The 22,155-nt window shown below is 43.6% G+C and overlaps 1 protein-coding gene across 1 annotated transcript in view; it reads left to right on the top strand.

Annotated features, from left to right (window-relative positions):
• Positions 1-22,155, top strand: part of LOXHD1 (lipoxygenase homology PLAT domains 1) — a 929,469-nt gene that overhangs the window by 708,376 nt on the left and 198,938 nt on the right. The window lies entirely within an intron of this gene.

The raw sequence follows: 22,155 nt of genomic DNA, 5'->3' as shown, positions 1-22,155 counted from the left end.
TCGAGACACCGGCACGCAGCCTCCTCGGGACCGAGAGAGTGCTAAAGAGAAGCATCGTCGACGCCGAGACAGTGGCGCCGAAGACCATAGAGGCCAAGATTTTTCGGCACAAAAGAAGAGGAAGGTTACCTCGGAGCCGAAAAGACAAACAACAGGGTTTTCGGAGCCGAAAAAAGCACCAACAGACCCAGTTTCAGGCTCCTATACTGAAGAGCATTCTATGTCTTCACAAATGAAAAAAATAAGAAGGTAACACCTCCTCCCTCGCCTCCACCTGTAACTCCGGCTTCGCCAACTTACACCCCGTCACATTCGCCAGCTCACACTGCCATGAGCCACGATGACCAAGATCAAGACGCGTGGGACTTGTACGATGCACCAGTGTCTGATAACAGCCCAGACACATACCCAACTAGGCCATCACCACCTGAGGACAGCACAGCCTATTCACAAGTGGTGGCTAGAGCAGCACAGTTCCATAATGTGGAACTACACTCTGAACAAGTAGAGGATGACTTTTTATTTAACACCCTCTCCTCCACCCACAGCTCCTACCAAAGCCTGCCTATGCTCCCAGGCATGCTACGCCATGCAAAGGAGATCTTCAAGGAACCAGTTAAAAGTAGGGCAGTAACACCTAGAGTGGACAAAAAGTATAAGGCGCCTCCTACGGACCCTGTATTCATCACCTCTCAGCTGCCACCAGACTCTGTGGTGGTAGGGGCTGCCAGAAAACGGGCAAATTCACACACTTCTGGGGATGCACCTCCCCCAGATAAAGAAAGCAGAAAGTTCGATGCAGCCGGGAAGAGGGTCGCTGTCCAAGCAGCAAACCAGTGGCGCATCGCAAACTCACAAGCGCTGCTAGCGCGATACGACAGAGCCCACTGGGATGAGATGCAGCATCTCATTGAACATCTCCCAAAAGATCTACAAAAAAGAGCAAAACAGGTTGTTGAGGAGGGTCAAAACATTTCCAACAATCAAATACGCTCCTCTATGGATGCAGCAGACACAGCCGCAAGGACCATTAATACGTCGGTTACCATCCGTAGGCACGCATGGCTCAGAACGTCTGGATTCAAGCCAGAAATTCAGCAGGCAGTACTTAACATGCCAGTAAACGAAAAACTTCTGTTCGGTCCGGAGGTCGACACAGCCATAGAAAAGCTCAAAAAGGACACTGACACTGCCAAGGCCATGGGCGCACTCTACTCCCCGCAGAGCAGAGGATCTTATACCACCTTCCGCAAAACACCTTTTAGAGGAGGGTTTCGGGGTCAGGCCACACAAGCTAGTACCTCACAGTCCGCACCGTCCACCTACCAGGGACAGTACAGGGGAGGCTTTCGGGGCCAGTATAGAGGAGGGCAATTCCCTAGGAATAGAGGAAGATTTCAAAGCCCCAAAACCACTACCAACAAGCAGTGACTCACACGTCACTCACCCCCCCCCACACAACACCAGTGGGGGGAAGGATAAGTCAATATTACGAAGCATGGGAGGAAATAACTACAGACACATGGGTCCTAGCAATTATCCAACATGGTTATTGCATAGAATTCCTGCAATTCCCTCCAGACATACCACCAAAATCACAAAATTTATCAAAACACCATTCACAGCTTCTAGAGATAGAAGTTCAAGCACTACTGCAAAAAAATGCAATAGAATTAGTACCAAGCACACAAATAAACACAGGAGTTTATTCACTGTACTTTTTGATACCAAAAAAGGACAAAACACTGAGACCAATTCTAGACCTCAGAGTAGTAAACACATTCATCAAATCAGACCACTTTCACATGGTCACACTACAAGAAGTGTTACCATTGCTCAAAAAACACAACTACATGACAACCCTAGACCTCAAAGACGCATATTTCCATATACCAATACATCAATCACACAGAAAATATCTAAGGTTTGTATTCAAAGGAATACATTACCAATTCAAAGTATTGCCTTTTGGTTTAACAACCGCTCCAAGAGTATTCACAAAATGCCTAGCAGTAGTCGCTGCACACATCAGAAGGCAGCAAATACATGTATTCCCATATCTAGACGACTGGCTAATCAAAACCACTTCGCTCACACAATGCTCAAACCACACAAATCAAGTCATACAAACCCTCTACAAACTAGGGTTCACCGTCAACTTTGCAAAATCCAACATTCAGCCAAGCAAAGTACAGCAATATCTAGGAGCCATAATAGACACGACAAAAGGAGTAGCAACGCCAACTCCACAAAGAATTCACAATTTCAACAGAGTCATTCAACACATGTCTCCAAATCAGACAATACAAGCAAGAACAATACTACAGCTCCTAGGCATGATGTCCTCATGCATAGCCATTGTCCCAAACGCAAGACTGCACATGAGGCCCTTACAACAGTGCCTAGCCTCACAGTGGTCTCAAGCACAGGGTCACCTTCTAGATCTGGTGTTAATAGACCGCCAAACTTACCTCTCGCTTCTATGGTGGAACAGTATAAATTTAAACAAAGGGCGGCCTTTCCAAGACCCAGTGCCACAGTACGTAATAACAACAGATGCTTCCATGACAGGGTGGGGAGCACATCTCAATCAACACAACATAAGAGGACAATGGAACATACATCAAACAAAACTGCATATAAATCATCTAGAATTATTAGCAGTTTTTCAAGCACTAAAAGCTTTCCAACCAATCATAATCCACAAATACATCCTTGTCAAAACAGACAACATGACAACGATGTATTATCTAAACAAACAAGGAGGAACACATTCAACGCAGTTAAGCTTATTAGCTCAAAACATATGGAAGTGGGCAATCCACCATCAAATTCGTCTAATAGCACAGTTTATTCCAGGGATCCAGAATCAACTGGCAGACAATCTCTCTCGAGATCACCAGCAAGTCCACGAATGGGAAATCCACCCACAAATTCTAAACACCTACTTCACACTCTGGGGAACACCTCAAATAGACTTATTTGCAACAAAAGAGAACGCAAAATGCCAAAACTTCGCGTCCAGATACCCACACAAGCAATCCCAAGGCAATGCCCTATGGATGAACTGGTCAGGAATATTTGCTTACGCTTTTCCTCCTCTCCCTCTCCTTCCTTATCTAGTAAACAAATTGAGTCAAAACAAACTCAAACTCATTTTAATAGCACCAACGTGGGCAAGACAACCCAGGTACACAACACTGCTAGATCTCTCTGTAGTACCCCACATCAAACTGCCCAACAAACCAGATCTGTTAACGCAACACAACCAACAGATCAGACACCCAGATCCAGCATCGCTGAATCTAGCAATCTGGCTCCTGAAATCCTAGAATTCGGACACTTACAACTTAGCCAAGAGTGTATGGAAGTCATAAAGCAGGCCAGAAGGCCATACACTAGACACTGCTACACAAGTAAGTGGAAAAGATTTGTTTGTTACTGCCATCATAATCAGATACAACCACTACACGCAACTCCAAAACATATAGTAAATTACTTGCTCCATTTACAAAAAGCAAAGCTAGCCTTCTCTTCTATTAAAATACACCTTGCAGCAATATCTGCATACCTGCAGACTACCTATTCAACTTCCTTGTATAGGATACCAGTCATCAAAGCATTCATAGAAGGTCTTAAAAGAATTATACCACCAAGAACACCACCTGTTCCTTCTTGGAACCTAAACGTGGTCCTAACAAGACTCATGGGCCCACCTTTCGAACCCATGCACTCTTGCGGAATACAATTCCTAACCTGGAAAGTTGCCTTTCTCATCGCCATTACATCTCTAAGAAGAGTAAGTGAAATTCAAGCGTTCACAACACAAGAACCTTTTATACAAATACATAAAAATAAGGTCGTCCTACGACCTAATCCAAAATTTTTACCAAAAGTTATTTCACCGTTCCATCTAAATCAAACGGTAGAACTACCAGTTTTTTTCCCACAGCCAGATTCTGTGGCTGAAAGAGCACTACATACATTAGATGTCAAAAGAGCATTAATGTACTACATTGACAGAACAAAGAACATCAGAAAGACTAAACAGCTATTTATTGCATTCCAAAAACCTCATGCAGGTAACCCTATATCAAAACAAGGTATAGCCAGATGGATAGTTAAATGCATCCAAATCTGCTACCTTAAAGCAAAAAGACAACTGCCCATTACTCCCAGGGCACATTCAAAAAGGAAAAAAGGTGCTTCAATGGCCTTTTTAGGAAACATCCCAATGCATGAAATATGTAAGGCAGCCACATGGTCTACGCCTCACACATTCACCAAACACTACTGTATAGATGTGCTATCCGCACAACAAGCTACAGTAGGTCAAGCTGTATTAAGAACTCTATTTCAGACAACTTCTACTCCTACAGGCTAAACCACCGCTTATGGGGAAATAACTGCTTACTAGTCTATGCAGAACATGTGTATCTACAGCGACAGATGCCATCGAACTGAAAATGTCACTTACCCAGTGTACATCTGTTCGTGGCATCAGTCGCTGAGATTCACATGTGCCCACCCACCTCCCCGGGAGCCTGTAGCAGTTCAGAAGTTACCTTCAATTTTGTACATTTGTATATATATTATTTAAACCTTTAATAGGTACATACTTACACATTTCATTGCGCGGGCACTATTACTATAGTACAACTCCTACCTCACCCTCTTCGGGGAAAACAATCGAAGATGGAGTCGACGCCCATGCGCAATGAGCACAGAAGGAGGAGTCACTCGGTCCCGTGACTCGAAAACACTTCTTCGAAGAAAAACAACTTGTAACACTCCGACCCAACACCAGATGGCGAGCTATTGCAGAACATGTGAATCTCAGCGACTGATGCCACGAACAGATGTACACTGGGTAAGTGACATTTTCATTTTATGGCAGGCCGCAATGTGACGGGTAGTTCATGATTTCAAAATACTATGTGTGTGAGAGCATTACTGTTTGTCCCTTTGTCTGATTGTACTATGATAATTGTGGGTGTGCTGTGACATTGGAATTCAAGGAAAACTCAAATGGATAAACCGCAAGAGGTACTTACTACATGTTGGACAGGTGCCCTTATGTCCAAACTAAGAGATCTGATTGGGGTGTCAGCAGGTCCTGCTTTGAGGCAGAGGGTTCTCAGGGAATCCTGTAAAGAAGCTGGCAGAAGCAGACTTTCATTCACGTCTCCTACGACTGGGGAATCTGGGAGAGGTGGTAGAAAGCACATGGTGGTGGAAGGCGCATTGAAAAGGTAGTGGCAGGAACCTTGTGGTGGTAGAGACAGTGGATAGATGGTGGAAGGCATCTGGTGGTGATAAGTATATGGTGATGGTAGACAATTAGGAGAGGTGGTAGAAAGCACCTGTCAGTAGAAGGCATGTTGCGGAGGTAGTGGAAGTCACCTAGTGGTGGTAGACATCTAGAAGAGGTGGTGAAAGGGCACTTTATGGTGGTAGACAGCTAGGAGAGGTGGTAGAAGGCATCCAAAGGTGGAAGATACGTTCAAGAGGTACTTGAAGGTTAACTGATGGTGGTAGACACCTACGAGAGGTGGTAGAAAGCACGTTGTAGTGTAAGCACCTAGCAGTTGGTAGACAACTGGGAAAGGTGGTAGAAGGCACCTCATGTAGGAAATTATACTGGAGAGGTACCAGAAGACACCTCTTGATGCTGAAAAGCACCTGGTGATGGTAGACACCCAGGGCAGGTGGTGGAAAGCACACTGGCAAAGTGGAGTAAGGCAGTCCCTGATTGCCTAAAGTCGCACAGTCAACAACAGCTTCAAGAAACTTATATAAATTAAAGTTGCTGTACATATATTTTACCAGTCAAGGCATGGAAAAGAAAACGTTTCAGAATGAATGCAACACTGAATGGCTTTTCCCAGGCTGCTCACTTGGCAGCAGCAGGTCACATGCTGCACACCAGCCTGGTGATTTTGTGTATTCTGTCCGAGGCATCTTTTTATGTCTTGATCCAGGCATTGTTTGTATAGTCTAAACTAAAGGTACTTTTTAATCAATTAATCAGTAGATTTGTAGAGCGCTTCTTGTCACTCATGAGGGTATCCAGGTGCTGGTAGGGTCCAGTTGATTAGCTGAATGGCTAGTTCTTCAGTGACTTTCAGAAGTCTGGAAGAGATGGGGAGGTACGGAGATGAAAGGATTACTCGTTCCATGTCTTTGCTGCTCGATGGGAGAAGGACTCGCATCTGCTATGTAGGATGCGGGGTGAGGGTGAGAGAAAGGGAAGTGGAGCAGAGGTGTCTGGTGGGCAGATGGAGGTTTAGGTAGTAGTTCAAGTAGGTGGGTCCGCAGTTGTGTAGGGCCTTGTTTGAGTGGGTCAGGAGCTTGAACTGGCATCTTTTCTGGCAGGGAGCCAGTGGTGTTCCCTGAGGTGGGGGATGCTGTGGGTTCATCTAGGGAGAGCCAGTATGAGTCTAGCTGCAGAGTTCTGTATGGTCTGTAGTCGTTGGAGGAGGTGTGCTGCAATCCCTGCATAGAGAGCTTTGCCATAGTCTGTTTTTTGTAATATGATGATAATTTTCTGCATGGGTTTAACCCCTCCACCTGATTTTGCTAACCAGTCAGCATTCAGCAGCCAAAGAGGCAGGGACGTCTATGATATCTAACTTAGCATAACATACAATTAAGGTTTTTGTTAAGTACTTAAGGCTAATAAAATTTAACAAAATGTCAAGAGAATCCCTTTCAAACGCCCACAGATGCCACAAATGGGCTCACAGAGTTGACGCCTTGACCCAACATTAGCTCCTCAGCAACCTCCTGTTGGTGGTTTGTGCTACAGTATCAAGTTGAGGACATACATTTTTAGTAATTCGTACCTCTTAGTTCTAATTTGGACAGAAACAAGAGTTTAGTGCCAAATGTGATAACAGTTCACCACCTTTCCTGCTGCCCCTGTTACTTCTTGAGACCAGGGGGCAGGGAGGACAAAGCAAGAGAACCAAATGACAGACCCGGGCCTAGCATCCCCTCAGGCCAATGCTTCTGAGGGTAAACAGAGGACATCATGACATCATATTTCAAATGCATCTGAAGGTTATGTGCCCACCCATTAAATTATTCACACCTAGGGGCTGATTTATTAACACTTAGCGCCTGGACAAATTCACAAAAAGTGATACAAACAATCAGAAAGAGCTGATCAAGTGTTAACTTTCCAGCATATTTTTTGCGCTGGGAAATAGCCCTAACGGTAATGCAAATACCGTTTTGTGCTACTTTGTGACAAGGGGATGGTCTACGGGTGGTGTGTGGGTTACCACGTTACCGCCAATGGTTTTTGCCACAAAGCCGTATCTTCTAACAATGGCAGACAGGGCTTTGAACCAAAAATAATTCCTCCCCAAGGCAGAAGATCACTAAGAGAAACGTTTGTATTTCTCCTACGTTTCCTCATATTGCATGTAGGCTGCAATGTTGTGCAAAGGTGTGTGTGTGGCCCTAGGCAGCATGAAAGAATGCCAGCGCAGGGGAACATAGCAGCAGAGCTATATCTTAATAAATATGATGCTGTCCTACTCTCACCAGTTTGCGTTGCATTGCACTATAAGTCAGTAAATCTCTCCCCTAGAAAATAATCAGATACTAACTTTGCTCCATTCACCCAGGAGACATAGTTTAACTTATTAACATCATATAACAGAGCTGAGGAATGTATTCCATACATTTGATGCAAACGATTGAAGCAGTAGTACTTTCATTGGCACTTCCTCCCAGGTGAGGAGGGAATTCCTTAACTGTGCCGGTGACTCGATGCAGACAGGGAGAGAATGCTCTGTTTATAGGAACTAAATAAACACATAATAACAAAACTACAATAATATATAAACAAAGACAATAATAAATCACTAATAATAACAAAACTACAACAATAATATCAAAAAACAACAATAATAAACCAATAATAATATTAAAAAACTACAACAATAATAATACATCGCAAATATAATAACAATAGCTTGTTTTAGGTAGCTCTTAAACCTGTCTAAATAACAAGTGATACTATTTACCCAAGTGAACGGTGCTTAACGTATCTACATCAGAAGAATAAAAGGAATATTAAGAGGACAAACCTTATAGACCCTCAGAGAAAACAGCATACACGCTGCAACACTTGCTCGCATCACTGGCAACCTTTAAGACATACAATGTTACTGTGTTCCAAAAACAAGAGGTTGCCACAATTTAGTGCTTTGCAGCCTGACATGCCCTAAGAGGGATATTCTCAAACTCAGTTGTGGAAAGAGACTCCAGTTGGTGGAGTGACCAAGTGTGGCTGCCGCAGTCGTTTCTGGTAAGGAAATGTGCATCTTAGGCTACTAACCACTGTAAGCATTTCCACAAGCTAGCAATAGACCACCACAACTCTAAATCACCTCTACGTTCTCAGCAGTGATTTTGGGGTTTATTCAGCAGCCGAGTCCCCTTGGGAATATTTATGGGATGCAGTATTTAAGTAAATCCTGGAATCTCAATGGGGCCAGTAATTTCTGTTAATGACACCATTGGAGATTCGGAGTAAGTTGTAATGGGGGAATAAATTAGTGTACAACGGAGCACTGGTCAGAAATTAAAGGTTACTTGTCCGTATTTTACATACTCTTTTTCAAGAGGGTTTCACCATTTCAATGAAAGGGTTAACCGTTTGCCTAAATGTATGATTTATTTAGAATTCACAAAAACTTCCCACAAAATACAGCCCATTGTTATCCTCTGTTCAGAAGAATGGAATAGCACCTTCTCCAGAGGATTTAAATTCTTCGATTTACAAATTCCATAATATTAACTTGGTAGAAATCATCATGGATGACCCCATGAAAGGCAGAATCTGTCCATGCCCAAGATGGTTGCTCATTAAAGTGCTCCACTGCCTAATCCAACTCACAGCTGTGTGCAGTGTACTGAGGTCTTTTCAAAATGGTGTTCAGTAAAAGAAGACAATGCACTGCAAATTGCCTCTGATGGGATTTGGTGGTGACCTGGAATCTTCCTCTGGAATTGCCGAACCAGTGCAAGATTGTGCTCGTGACTGGATTCTGAACTGTGAGTCGAAGGCTCATAGATGCCCGCGTGGTATCACAGAATGCCTGCTGCATTCTCAGCAGTGTGCAGGGTGATTTCTGTGCCTCTATATCCTCGCTAAATCTACCTCCTAGCAGGAAACACTTCTAGAAGATCCAGGACATGCTACAACATTGGGTAACTGCTCCCAAAGTGCTTGTTTTTTAAAGAAAGTATGTCCCGATAGAAACAAGCAAGGGCCAAAACGTTGATTGCACACTTTCACATAAATTAAGGTGGTCGGGCTCTTAACCCTCCTACCCGACAGGAGTCAGTCAGTCTTGATGCAAATGAAAAGTGTCCCCAGCATAGCAACACTTGATCTGCTGTGGAGAAGAGTGATTTGTGTGGTCAAGAACTAATGGGGCTGATGATCTTTTCTGGACAACCAATCCATGCTGACATAATATTTCACTGTTGATTTGCTGACTGTGTGGTTTCCAGCAACTGCACAGTCTACACGCTCATCACTGTTGGCTGAGTGGTTCTCACTGTCTCTTCTGAGGCACTTTCGCTTATCTCTATCAGCTTACATTACCGTGGCTTCCTGCTTGCATGGCAGACTTTAAATGTGATTATTATAATCTGGCCTCGTCTGGACGACCACGGAACTACATATTTCGTGCCTTCCACAAGATGGCGGCTACAACTCTTCTTTTCAGAGGCCATAGCAGAGCCCAAACACTCTTCAGCCCCAGCAGATCCAGAAATAGCTGAAAAACTAGAAACTGTCCTGACGAAAATACCCCCCATTGCTCGAAAATTGGCACGGTGGAAACAGTGACAGAGATGCTCTCTGAGGCCGAATCAATGAGAGGTTGTTGCATTCTTTTATCACCATCTATACTCTGCAGAGAAATGACTGGAAATGTTTGAAAACAAACTCAGCAGGGGACTGACTAGGGCCAGCAGATATGTCTCTGAAACAGAAAGTGATTGACTTGGACGACTGCTCATTTTGGGACAGCGTTAGGCTCTATGGGATTCCAAAAAGGCAGAACATGGCAGTATGGTATTCTTCCTTTTAGAACCCTCCCCCCTTACTTGAGATACAGTTCAGAGAACCCCTGGAATTCCAAAAGGCTCCAGTGTGTAAGACGTTGCAACCAGTCCACCTCTACCATACCTTGTCCCATAATCACATGCCTCCTCTGACACAACACACCAGGAGGATTCTCTAAGCAGCCAAGAAGAACGGGGAGGGGGGTAGTTCGAATCTAAGATCAATCCATTTATGTAGCTGCAGGTTACTCTTCTCACACAAATCTCAAATAGAGGAAGTTTGTGGCTCTACACCCCTATCTGAAACAAAGGAGCGTAAAATATGGCCTTCTTAATCCGGAGTCAGGATAACTACTGTGGTCGGCAGAACGACGGAGTACACAGAACCGGGCAATCTGGAGGATTTCCGAGATACGCTTAAAACAATGACAGTGGACAGTGGAATAGTAATCATCACACTAGAACACTGAAATGACCCCCACAGTGCTCACAACTGACTTAACATCCGGTTTAGAAAGGCAGGAGGCGGCGCAGCAGCAGGTGCATTGCAGGCGAAGGATTCTGACAGGAAAGACGTCATCATATCATTGAAACTTTGACAAATGAGGGACAAGTCACATTCTCGTCTTAAACTCACCCCTGTGATGCCTAGACACTCTAAACACCACCCTGGTACATATAACAGTAGCCACTGCTATGATGACTTTTGTCTTGACTCCTGGCACCTAAACCCACTTAATATATTAGCTGTTTATAGTATATGCCCAGTGCTAACATGTACTGTCCTAGGCACTTGGAGCTTCAACAACTGCATACTCTAGCGCTCTTTTTTTAGCCACCTATGTCTTTTCCCATTCCCATGATTGAGGAAAACAGTGAACCCTGGCCTGACAACCTGTCATACTGTTTATACTGTCAGATATTCTTGGTATTCTTGCAGTACTTCTTGGGGTACAACCCGCTATCTTATCTCCACATAGTTCACATCTAGGAGCCACCCTGTTGCCTCACTACTGCTGAGATCAGACTCCCCACTACCCCCCCCACACCCAACCCAGTTCCTTTTAATAAAATATAACTGTGTAGGCCAGTGGTCCTCAACCTTTTGACCTCCGGGAACCCGCACTTTATCATTACTGGAACCCAGGGATCCCCACTGAAACAATATTGGAACCAGGGGACTCCCCACTGAGTCATTACCGGAAGTCGGGGACCCCGGCCTAAACATTGTAGATGGTTTGAACTGCAAATCAATACACAAAAATACAGAAACTAGCATTCCATCAAACACACACAAATGATAGCATATTTTATTTAATTTGAAAACGAATATAAATAAAAAAAAAAAAAAAAACTACAGGTTGGGAACCACTGGTGTAGGCCATTGGCTGCCCCTCAATGCTGATTTAGATAGGCTCGCATATAGCATTTTTACTGTAGGATTGTTCTCTTCGTGGAATACTCCTGTGTGCCATTCGTCTTCTATATCTTTGGTAGCTTTCCTTGATGCTTCGCATCAGTGTCTGATGACCAAAACACTCCACGTCTTTATTTCCGCATTGTATGCTTTCTACCCTTGAATTAATCTAATTGCCAGCTAACCATACCCACTTCTCATGTCTGTACAGATTAGACACAGACAGGCCTGATAAACTATTATATATTATCTGTGCTTTCTTTGAATTCACACGTTGTCCAAACTCACTGCACATATAGTCTTACAAACAACTGTTCATAGAATATCATGTCCCAGAACATAAAGGGCTTGTCCCATTATAAGAAGAGGAAGATCTTACTATGTAGGCAAGAAAAACGCTGACATTGCCCTCATTCAAGAGATCCTTCTTTCTGAATCTGAACTGGAAAAGCTTAAACAAGATTGAGTGTTGAGGATACTTTACCCAGTAGCTTAAAAAAACATGGTGTAGCAATACTTCTATAAATATGGTATATAGGCATTTGTCAAGCTAAAAATCCTGCGTTCTCTAATGGTAATAGGGATTGTTTACCCCCAATCAGTGGTCGAAGTGGGCATGATCAGAGGGGCACGACGTGCCCATATTTTTTTAATTTATGAAAACCTATTCCCCTACTTTTTATGAAAAGACAACCGTCCCAGGACGGTAAATTTCAATAGTGCAAATGCTTCAGCTGAAGTTTCAGTCAGAGAGTCTCCTGTGCTGTGAAACTGAGGGAGCGGCAGACAGCTAAACAATAAACAGGCCTTCCTGTCGGGGTGCCTGCTTGCCTGAAAGAAATGCAAATGCGCACAACTGGTTAATCTGCAAATGTAAAGGAGACTCAGGAGATGGTGCTGGTTTAATTGATAGACTCACATGGACCTTTGAGATGGCAAAGATTTATTCTTTTCCAGTGGTAGTGCAAGGGAGTTCACACATGAGCTGTGAAGTGCATGCTTTTCAGGGCAGTTATATCAAAGAAATTAATTACGTACAGTCTGGGGATTACTCAAATCTATATTAGGAAGCACCATTTTATCTGAAACCGGTTTGCATATTTGGTAGTAGTATATCTTATACTGTGTGTAATGCAAGTTTAACATAATGACTTGTGTGTTCTCAGTGCTTTTTGTCACAGTCTGGGCCCTAGTATCACTAACAAAACACAATCCACTATTCTCCTGCACCAATCAAGATTTTATTCTGTGGCTTTCTCGATACACACAGACCTCTGCAGTGCATTAACTAATAAAGGATTCATGATGTACAATAGTGTGCTTTCTGCTGATTTACTTAGGTTTTTTTATGTATTTTTCATTTAAGCTGTGAATTATTTTATATGTAGCACATGAAGTTGAAAGACCAAAAAAAGTACGGAATATTCGTTTTTTTTAACCACACCTTTGACCCCGCCCCCCATGTTCAATGACTCGGTCCCCCATTGCATGCAGCATCACAGTTCCCATACTTTTTTAAATGCACTTCGACCGCTGCCCCGAATACATGCAACACAGATATGTCTTCAGCAAGTGGTAAAATCACTCACTACGAGTTATAATGCTCGGACCTAATACGAGCTATTGTTACAACTAGAAATTCAGATTTCACACTTAACTCCCTTTATTCAGCCAAGTAGAGGAAGGTTTGGTGATGCTTAGATGGAGACCTTAGGAGTGTGGGAGAGTGGAGGGTAGACTTTCAGCCGCACAGCTATAACAAAAGGAATCCAACATGGCTATACTGGATGGAGGTCATCTACTGACCAACTCCATGGAGATTCCAGTGGCACTTGATCGTTCCAGGATACACTATACAAATCTATGGCACCAACAACTACAACCTCCCAAAAATAATTTTTAAACATTCTGATGTTGCTGTCTTTGTCCCAAGAAGGTTGTGTTAAGTTCTATGATGAAATTAACATGGAGGAAATCTCTGAGGCCATCTTGGCCTCTCTACTTGCAGATCATTAGGCAGAGCTTGCTTTCCTTGTAAGTTCTATCAAACCAGCAAAGCATTGAGGTTACCTATGATCCATGCAATATAAAATAAGTGTGAAACACTGGATTGCTGTGTTCTAACTCCATCTCCCTTATCTCTAAAGAAGGGAAAGACCCTCTTAACTTCAATAGCAGTCCCCCATATAGTTAATGTAGATAAGAAAATCCTACCAAACATCCTTACTAGTAAATTTCGCAGAGTAAATCCATCCTTACGTTATGAGACACTAGTGGACTTCATACAGGGTTGCTCCTCCCAAAACCATCTGAGGACTGTAGCACACCTTTTATTGGTTGTCAGGTATGTGCCACAGAACATCCTGGGCATCTCGCTTGATGCAAAAGAGGCATTTGATTGTGTCGAGTGGGAATATCTCTTCGATAAACTTGAGAAATAAAGCCTTGGGCATGGATTGATTAAAATAAATCTACTGGTTTTAAGATAAACCATCAACTCATTCAGTTGTGTGGGCTTCTTCTTTACATGGCTGATTCAGATATGGGGAGGGTCGTACAAGTGCTGCCCCAGCCCTCCACAACCACCTCCTCTTTCTCATTGCATTGGATCCTTATTGGCTGCAATATGATAATATACGCAGCAGTCATACATTGGTCGGCTCAATGAAATCTTTCCTGTATGCTGATGACATTCAGCTCATAATTGCATCCCTTGAATGCTTCTTACACTCACTAATGGCCCTGATACATTCCTTCTTAGCAGTTATCCTGGTGAAGAATAAACTAGGAGAAATGCGAGGCCCTACCTATATCATTCACCATCACATGATATGAAATGTATCTTGATGTACTTGTAAAGGAGTCCTGGAGGAATGGTTGACAGTATTCTTTTACCCCTGTTCTTCCAAACAAGAAATGACTTGCATCTCTCTCACACAGTATGGACCAAGGTAGAAATAGTGGAGAGTGTCATAGCCCCAAATATAATTGTTTCTTAGACATGCTATTCAATAATAATTCCCAGCTCTACTTTGCGCAAAATGAACACACATATTTATAGGATATGACTCCGATGAGCGGGCCAGGTACACATGTTGCCCAATTGACAAGCATTTCTGTGATTGCATGTCTCTTTACCTTAGGTCGCCAGCAGGACCCGGTGGTGGATTGAGGAAAGAGTGGGGGAGGGGGAGGGTCGGTGGAAGCAAGGTGGTTTGTTTTTTATTATTTGTATCCTCTGTACTTATTATTGTCTGTGTGTTCTTTTTTTACACCTTTTTTCCCAAGGTGCTGTGCAAAATCAATACATGTTTTGTTTAAAAAACTGATACTAAACTAGTCATATTGGGTATGGGGTGGGCGGGGGGCAAAACCACTATTGAAAGCCAACTAATAATAAGCACCCACAGCAGCGGGTGGGCTATGATTACCACCAACAGACTCTTAGTACCTGGTGTACCATCTATCACAATTGATGTATTTCCTCCCATGCACAGTACTCTGCCCAATGCGGGTGCAGCTACAGACAGATTTGCTTCATAAGTGCGAGGGCTTGGCCCCTTTGTACAGCCATAAATCTACAGTATAAGCCCAGCTAATCCTGTACTTTGAGTTAGAGTAATGTATTATACATGAAAAACTACATGTGAACTGCTCCTGAAGGGAAGGACAAGTGGTCCTGCGAAACACCAGAACACAGCTGAGTTCCACATATTTGGGAAATTGATGTAATCGTATAAAGTCCATTTTGAATGGGTTTGACCTTTATGTATCTCGATATCCACACACTGTGAAACCTACTACACTGCAGATACTTCTCCTTGGATAGGAATATTTGCTCAGTGCTCAGGTTTCACTGCCAGCTGTCCCACAGAATTATGCACGGCCTCCCAGTTAGCAGTATCTCCACCTTTACCCAGATCAGGCATTCAGGCAGGACACCCGTCACCAGCCAAATGCTTTCTATTTGCATTGTAACCAGACCATAGGGCTGCCAAGTGGAACCCATACATTGTGCACATCTCTCAGGTCTTGGGGAATCTCCTGCCACGTAGGCACAGCAATGCAGGGGCATGGGTCCCAGAATTTGCCATTCCCTGACACCCAATGCGCCATAGAATGAGAAAAGATACTGTACATCTCTCCAAACCTTGAGACCTATTGTATGACCGGGGTGCTCATTGCATGGATGTCTGCCAAAAAACAACATTGGACAAAAGTGAGTATGGCCAAAGGTAGAAACTGTTTCTTACAGAAGTACAATTTGCCAAATCTTGACCCAAACTATCACTTAGAGCTTTACATCAGCTATGAAAGGGCAGTTGGGCCATCGCCTCTAATTCCCTTGTCAGAGTATCTCTTCCGGGTGTACGCAGTGGTCAGTAGCCAAGCATTTTTCATTGGGAACACGCTACCTATATGTGGTGCAAGAACTGTAGCAGCATACATGGAAGTGATTGCCTACCTAGTGGGGTTTTTGAACATATGCAGCATTTTTTTTTAACTCATTTTTAACTAAATGTGGCTTGGAAATGGCAGTTTGTGTACAGTTGATGTACAGATTTCCAAGCAGGAAATCCCTTCTAACAATGGCACGACCAAAGGGTGCCCTATTTAGGCTCCCTCGAAGATCTCACAATTTATTTTTGTAGTCTATATGATCCTAGCTGGACGTAGACTCAAACAGCCCTTCAAAATGTTTTAACATCAGCTGCACATTGTAACTCATGATCAAGCAAGTTAACCACTGTCAGTCGTCTACATGGGAGTTTAGGGAGGTTCATCCGAAAAGAAAATGTTGGAGAAATGGGATTCAGCAATGCAATAAATCCTTTCAAACCAAAATCTTGAGAGCTGTGTCGTGTGATGTGCTGTAAGTGTCCAAAAATTATTTTGAGATTGCCAACCTGTTTCACTCCTTGCTATTCAATTACTGTTTTTGACTGAAACCTGATTATCCGAGGGCATTTCTCTGCTCGTTGATGAGTTAGTACCAGCCTGTTTCAAAATTATTGACATGACATATCGAATAAGAAAGGTGGAAGAATTGCAATTTTTGCACAGTCTTGAGTTTTTAATTAATGAACGCCCCTTTAGCCTTAATAGTATAGTTAATGGTTGGTTCAAATAAGTTATCTTTTGTATTTTACTATATACATACCCACTGACTCTTCCCCTACCTACCTTTCCTCAGTGGAAATGCCATGAACACAATAGGAGTTGTATTAAGGGACTTATTATGCACATATAATGTAACATCTAGAATTTTAACACGTAATTTTAAATGCAGAAACATGGATTGCGCGCATTGCTGATTTTAACAAGAATATACAAATGCCATGAAATGATCGTGCACACTGCAAGCGATCTGAAACATCAAGTTTTTATTGCGTGAATGAATCGCGCGTCTTGCCGATTCAAATGTCACCTTGTAAATGCCGAGAAATGGTTGCACACAATGCGTATCAAGAGTTAAACACAAAGAATGAATCGTGTGTCTTGCCGATTCGAATGCCACCATGTAAATGCCATGAAATTGTTGCGCACAATGAGTATCAAGAGTTAAACACAAGGAATGAATCGCGCGTCTTGCTGATTCGAATACCATCACGTAAATGCCATGAAATGGTAGCGCACAATGAATATCAAGAGTTAAACACGAGAAATGAATTGCGCATCTTGCCGATTCGAATATCAAAATGTAAATGCCAGAAAAAACAAGAGCACATTCACAAACACAATGTAAAATCTCTCAACATGGAAATTAGGCCCAATAACTCGAATGCCTTTGAAAACGGGATCGGGGGCCCAGCCCGACCTCTGTCTTACCGCCCTCATCAAGGATCACCAATACAAGGAAGGGCAAGGCCTGGAAGATCAAAGTAGGCCTCCGGAACAGGAGCTCAGGAAGTTGCTGCTGCTCTGCACTGGGACCTCTGAATAGTGAGCACGTGGAGCTGGGCTGGCATCCCTTATATAGAGTCTGGCCCATTTGACCCGCTGGAATGGCCTTACTTTTTTTCAGTTTTTCCCAAATATGGCTTTGGCCTGCGTTTTACAGAACTGGTGAAATTGCTATAAATGCTCCCATCAGCTCAATCCAAAACGGGGCGCCTCATGTCGCCCTCAATTTTTATCAGAAGAGGCACATGACAGCGGTGTCCTTTATCTCCTCTGCTCTTCACTTTGGCTGTAGAGCTGCTGGCTGCCACACTCCGCAAGACAGGGTGCTCCTGGGGTATACCACTGGGTGAAGGAAACCATGCCGCCTCTTTATATGCAGACAGCCTTCTATTGTACATTAGGGATGTGGTGGAGTTCCCCAGTGATATAATACCATTATTCAACGTGCATGCGAAGATTTCTGGCTTGCGAGTAAACTGGGCCAAGTCTTGTGTTTTCCCGTTGTCGTCTGCTGTGCCTGCCACAGACCTCACATCGATAGCCCCTGGCCTAACGTGGCAATCCAGCACCTTCAGATATCTTGGCATACAGGTATATCGTGCAGATAGTGATGTGTTTGATGGAAATCTGACATGTGCTGAGTCGAACCTGCGTCTGCAGATGGCATTCTGGAAGACGCTGCCGCTGACAGTCATGGGCAGGGTAGCCCTTGTTAAAATGATAGTGTTGCAGAGGCTCTTATATTATTTTGTGAACTTACCTCTATATGTCCCTGCTTCCTTTTTCCGATCTATGGAGCGAGAGAGCTGTAATTTAATCTGGAACACCTCCTGCCATACGGTAGCCCTATCTAGACTTTATCTCCCACTAAATCTGGGAGGTTTGTCGCTGCCGAATTTGGAACATTACTATCTGGCTGCGCAACTACAGTGGGTGGCCCATTGGTTCTCGTCACAACAACTGGTGGACATGGCCACTGACCTTCCAGCGTTGTCACGTTGTAAATTGCTTCATTTATTCCATCCCTGTAATAAATCACTCACACCAGCACCCATATTACTGAAACTAGCATACCACTGCTACCGTAAGTGCTGTTACCTAACCAGGGACATCACACCCTAAGCGCCAGCTATGCCCCTATTAGGGACACCGTGCGGCGCATGTACCACAACATCTGCGGATCTAGCTGCCTGGCATGAAGTAGGAATATATACCCTAGGGGATCTCTACTCTGACGGCACCCTTCACACTCATGACACACTGATGGAAGCCACTGGTCTGCACTCAGGTACCTTTCTACTGTATAGCTCTATTAGGCATGCTTTGCAACGTAACCTACGTTAACACAACCAGCTGAATTTTCTTCCTCGTGTTATAGCACTGTACTCATCTGGACGTAATCATGCTGTTCTGACTAGGGTTCTGTCTGCCGTCCATTGGTAGATGTCAGTCAATTTATTGTGGCTGAATCCAGTGAAATAGGCAATTCTGTTGGTTCCTCCTACCCTTACCATCTGGCAACTGACTTCTTGTCCTCGCACTATTGGTCCTTCTCCCATTTCGGCCAAAGTAGTTTGCAACTAAGGGCCTGATTTAGATCTTGTCAGTAACAGTTCCACCGTCTGTTTTTCTATGGAAAACCCATCCACCGGTTTGGCAGTCCGCTCTCCCGAATTAGATGTTACCGGCTCCATAGGCAACAGACCACACACGTCCCCCCGTCTCCACCAGGAATCCTCATCCACCTGACGGCACCATTCGAAACAGTGGCTTACAGCAGGATTCCAGCCACTCTGACCGCCGAGCAGATTTGGATGTGTCTTACTGCCAAGCCAGCTGTGACAGTTCAACCTCCACATTTGAGTTGGCAGATTGGAGGGGATGAGGTAAAAACCGACTTTTTTTTCCCGAATCCACTTCTGTTTTTGTCTGGACAAGACAGGACACAACCTGCCACTGGGCCATGGAGGAAACACGACCCCTCCATTGCCGGACTCGAAAATAGGGAATCACATTGCCTGTGTACCTTGTGGGGTCGCTGCACATGGACTCGGGACCACTACATTCATATATATGTCACAGTGATTTTTTGACATTACTGTGACATGTATATGTCGGGAACACAATTGTGTAAGACATGGATGGGGACACACTGGTACAATACACATATCACACACAAACACAACTGTACATTTTATGGTGTCAGTATTCATTGCCAAATGAATACTCGCACCACAATAATGTCACAATCGCACTTGTCAAATATGTCCATGTGTGCACATTGCAAAGGGACATGTACCTGTACTGTTGTGCTACCAGTTGTGTATGTGAGTCAGTATGTCTGTGTATGTGTGCAATTGGATTGGCTGGGTGAGGTGGAGGGAGGTGTAGTGGATGATGTGGTTATGTCAGATTGTGTGCCACTTCCATGTGGATCTGCTGTTGTAATGTTTGGGGGTGTGTTGTGTTGCTGTGTGTGATATTCAGGTGAGTGTGCTTGTTGTGTGGTGGTCCCTGTTGTGATGTGTGTAGTTGTGATATTGTGTCAGTTTGTGTGTGTGTGTAGATGAATGTGTAGTGTTAGTTGTCATGATTACGTCCTGTGTGGGTGTAATGTCAATAGTGCATGTATGTTGTGTCATGGATCTATTGCAATGTGTGTTTTTGGCTTGTACTTGTTGTGTTTGACTGTCAATGACTGCTAGTGTGTATGTTCTGTGTTGTGCAGGGGTACATATGGCTAATGTATAGTGTGTGCGCGTGACTTACCTCTATTTAATAGCCACTGCCATTGTATGATGTCTATTGGGTCATCCAGTGTCCTCCCTCCATCAGCAATCCACTGCCAGTACACCGCCTGTAGAACTGTAACATCTAAAGATGGGCAACAGGAACCCACCAGCCTCACAGCTGGTCAGACTGCCGTCTGCTTGACGGAGTACTTGGGCCCGCTGGATAATACCATCAAGATCTAAATCAGGCCCTTAGTTTGTAACTTTATTCACTTTCTTCAGAACCTCAAGTTGCCAGAGTTGACAAGATTAGTTTCCTTCAGCACAGAACTAAGAAGTATTTTGCCTTACATTCCACCTACCATATTCTGGTAGTAAATGCTCTGGTTTAATCGAAGCTGGACTATGCCCGTGCAATCTATCTAGCATGCCCTAAAAAATGTCTTCATCTGCTTCATCATGTCCAAAACTCTGCAGCCAGCCAGGTGCTCAAAACTACTCGATGTGCACATTTTACTCTATTCTTGATATCTCTGCATTGGCTTCCTATCATATCTAAGGTCATCTTTACATTTGTGACGACTCTGTGTAAGGCTGTTTTTCCAAAACCCCTGCTTTCTTAATCAAAAGAATCATTATACATCATCATTTTTGTAATCTGAGATCTGCTGTGTTTTTTCCGCACTTGTTGTCACTGGAACACGTACTATTTCCTTTGGCAATCTCGCTTTTACTATTCCAACCACTAGACAGTGGAGAAGCCTTCCTCTCGCTCTTGGCTTGGAACAGAATATTGTTGCATTCACTCATCTATCAAAAACTTGGCTTTTCGATCTGTAATCACCTCAAGCCAAAGGTAGTTAGCTGCAACTATATTTCTAGCGCCAAGAAGCTTTGGCGTATGTCACTGCCTATAAATAAATATATTATAACATAACATGTTGATGTACCATTTTTCATACATATTGGATAAAATGTTATTCGTTTTACAGGCTGTTCTGAAGGCACACTAATTAAATATCCCATTATTTTCGTGCTGCGATAAACACATCTGATCCAAAAAAAACTTTATTGGCTGCTTGTGAACATTTAAAATAGCATGCCATAAACATTGGACCAAAATTTTATAGAGCAAGCAAATCAACCAGCCTGGCCTCCTCAAACCACCTTACAGTAATGCCTACTAAGCCGCAATAGGTCACTTGGAAGGGCAATCTCTGCCATGTCCAACTTAATGCGTAGAAGTCCCGCAATAAGCCAATAAAGGCGACCTAATGTGATGGCCACCATAATTCCCATCTGGTCCACAAAACTGAATCGAGAACAATCTCATACCAAAGAAGCTGTTTTTTATTTTTTGGTGGGGCCACGTAAGAGGTAAATCAAATAACAAGGGTGATAACTACCCTATGAATTTTGATTCAAGTGATGGCCACTAGGTGCACAAAGAAAAACGCACACAGAAAGGCCCACGTACACGGCCACACATTTGCACTGAAACCTTGCCCACAAAATTACCGATTGCAAAGAGATTTAATTCTAGTGAGCGCATTTTAAATATGACAAATCAATCAACCACTCAACAGAATCTTAGCCGCCTGGCTAGTACTGCCTCTTCTTCCTCCGGCACAGCCATCTCCCCTTTTCAGTAATGCTACCTTCTGTTTTTTTTTTACTTCTCTCTTAGTAGTGCCCGCGAGTCCAAAGACTGAGGATACTCCAGCAACAACGCCAAAGCAGGACTTGCTGTGTCTTCCTCCTTTGAGACGGGCTCCACAGTCACAGTTGCAGTGTAACTGAGCGCAGAGACTACAACATATTGGCCAATCATCGTGCAGCTTACTGAAGGCAGCAGGGTGATTGTTCCGTGTGTTGCAGGCCTCACTCTGCCATTCTCATTGGCATGTGGGAGAATCATGCTTGCTCGGGGAAGTAGTGCCTACATTATTTTCTGATGCTGACTCCCACGTGCAGATATTCTGCAAGGCTGATGGGAGCACTGCCCAGTCACAG

Source organism: Pleurodeles waltl, chromosome 1_1 (assembly GCF_031143425.1).
Source record: "Pleurodeles waltl isolate 20211129_DDA chromosome 1_1, aPleWal1.hap1.20221129, whole genome shotgun sequence".
Lineage (NCBI taxonomy): Eukaryota > Metazoa > Chordata > Amphibia > Caudata > Salamandridae > Pleurodeles > Pleurodeles waltl.
This window is presented reverse-complemented; position numbering and strand designations above follow the sequence as displayed.